Consider the following 3,020-nt stretch of genomic DNA (forward strand, 5'->3'; position numbering starts at 1 on the left):
CGGTTAAATAAAGCTTCTATTTGTAATTTGAACGACTATTTAACGTTCGTCTTCCAATTCATATATCTGATACCTTCTATATTTTCGCTTTCCGGATTCCATAAATTCTATACCTTCAGCTCTTGTTTTAGGATCAGTAATATATTAACTGACTTTTCTTTCGTAGCCTAATTTGTTTAAATTACTTGGGAATGTTTGCTTCATCATCTATTTCAATGGAAGTTTCTGGAGTACAGTCAAACAAGTTTCTTCGATAATCATCTAGCCAGCAAAGAAATTCCTGAAACGTCTACATGTCATGTGCAACAGCACATTATCCTTCCACCATACATTTTTTTTTCTTGCACTACAACCTCGGTGGGCCTAGGCCTACCTCCATGAACTTCTCCGTTCACTTCGGTTTTTCTAGATCTTACACATTCGGTAGGACTCCTTGGGCGGGTGATCAGCTCGTCGCAAGGCCTCTACCTGTACACAAACACAGAAAAACGCACACACACAAACTAAACATCTATTCACCATACCGCTAACGAAAGTACAAATTCGAAAGGCAGAATTTATTCTTGTGTCGAACCGCATTCACATAAAATATAAGATCGCTGATATTTCTTTTCAGCTTCCGTAAGCACTCAGCCATGTTTTTCAATTGGAATCAGATGATCTTTGTATTCCATTCTGAATTCACATCTGGTTTTGGCTAAAGGATTTACAGTAATATTTATTCGTTTTGTTAACACGTATACCGCTTCATTGGTCTAGTGGTCAAAGTTCCTGCCTACAGATCAAGAGGTTCCGGGTTCGATGTCTGGCACTACCAGATTTTATGAGTAGTCAGTCTGGAACGGGGTCCACTCGGTCTCGTGAGGATAACTGAGGAGCCATTTCAAGGAAATAGCGGCTGCGGTCTAAAAAACCGAGATTAAGGTCCGTGGGGATCCGTTTCGCTAACCAAGTGACACCCTCTATCCGCAGAAGTTGGCACTAACTTCGCCGGGAAGAGGCTGTCGGTCGGTACAGTTCGCTTGCGGACTACAGTACACGGAGTTTGTTAGTTTATGTTAACACGTATAGCCTTTACAAAATATAAAACGAAATAATGTATCCGTTGCGAAAGACGCTGCTCAATCGCAAACAGAAAATTGCTATTGTAACAAAGTGGTCTTGCTTTTATTATTGTTCTTACCCCACTTTCGTCTCCCCCCCCCATGTTAGCTCCATTATCTGACCCCTGTCCGCGTCATATTTAGATGATTTTCGAAATTACGCAATATGTTAATTCTTAAGCCGTATTTATTTCCACCATATTTCGAACGTCAGTCAGTGATGTGCATTTATATGAGTGCATGCCGCGGTAAAATCATGGAATGAAATACTGTTGCGCGTCTGTGTTTCACGAGTACAGACGATTCTCTACTCAAGGAACATTCAAGAAACGAAAAACTGATATTTACGAATAATGCACGGACTAATAAATTCCGACTCAGAATTCTTCTTACCCTGCGCTCTTTTTTGAATGCTATTGGGGTGGGACTAAGTTCCTTGTGCTGCGGCCACCTCTGGCCTATTGTACCAGCCCCAGATGATAGGTGAGGGTGATTGTGGAGCAATCGCTGGAATGAAGATTGGCGGGGGAAACCGAAGTACTCGGAGAATACCTGCCCCAGCGCCACTTTCTCCACCATAAAACCCACGTGACCAGAACCGGGATCGAACGTGGGCCGCCGCGGTGGGAAGCCAGCGACTAACCGCTTGAGCTTCAACCCTGCGCTTACGAACATTGTAACAAATTAACATTAGCAAATTTAACGATACATCTTATGACAAAAGAAATACATTCAATTTCGAACACTGAATTTACGAACAAAATTCAATGAACACGTTATGTTCATAACGTGTGGTTCACCTGTACCTGGTGTATAATGGTTTTTATTCGTTATAAGAAAATGCCTGACAATGAGCAATTCAACAGATTTGCCTCATGACATGTCAAAGCACAGCGTCTCGCTCTAAAAAGATGGCCGATGATATGTGCACACGTATACTGCTAATTATTTTTTTTTGTGCAAAACGTACTTGTGTGAATAGGCCGGGAACTTGTTCACGTTCCGCATTCTCGTGTTTGGAGCGGGGTGTTTAGTGCAGTGTAATTCCGAGGCCTGCGAATTCTGAGCACGGCTTATGCTTCTTCATTTCATAATAACCTATACTATCTTTTGGCAGAAATTTTGATGTTCTCTCCAGTAGTTTCCCAGGCTTTATTAACATCTACCTCAGTGTCTAAGCTTTCCAAACCTGTGAACCTATTTCAGATTTCAACACGATACTGCTCCTTACCCTCTACTTCGTTTTATTTATTGAGACTGAACTTGTCCATATAAACTTTTTGTTTTTGCTTACCCATTGCCAGTCTTTCTTTAATCTTTTCACCACCAGGTACTGGTCAGTATCACAATCTGCTGCCCTGAATAACTGGACACCAAGTATACTTGAATGTCGTGTTCTATCTATCAAAATATGGTCAATTTAGCTGTGTCTTCCCATCAGGAGATGTCCAAGTAAATTTAAGAAATTACTATGTGGGAATGTAGTGTACTGAATTGAGCTTGGATGTAAGAAAGTGTGAGAACAAAGAAAACATGAACAAAAATTGAGTCAGTGTGTTTTGTCTTCTTTTGAAATTGGCCCCTGTGATGTTAGCATTCGTTGGTGACCTGTGGATCCTAACTGCAATATCTAGAGCGTTTCATCAAGTACAGAACTTGGAGGAAAGCGCCAAATCATTTATGAATAAGGGCCCACAAAAATAAACATGTGGAGTGGCGATACTGTTTTTGCCACATTACAAGTGTCAGCAAGATATTCAAGTTAAATACATGTGACTTCATTTAAGGGTATTCGGTCATGAAACTTGTACGTTTATTTTCGTGGACTCTCTATGTAAGTGAACCAGTGTTCATAATTTTTGTAATTACTCAAATTTTTCAGTTGTTTATCAGTCCATATGTAAGTGGTACTGTATT

The sequence above is a fragment of the Cryptotermes secundus genome, unplaced genomic scaffold, assembly GCF_002891405.2.
Source record: "Cryptotermes secundus unplaced genomic scaffold, Csec_1.0 scaffold3022, whole genome shotgun sequence".
In the NCBI taxonomy this organism is placed as follows: domain Eukaryota; kingdom Metazoa; phylum Arthropoda; class Insecta; order Blattodea; family Kalotermitidae; genus Cryptotermes; species Cryptotermes secundus.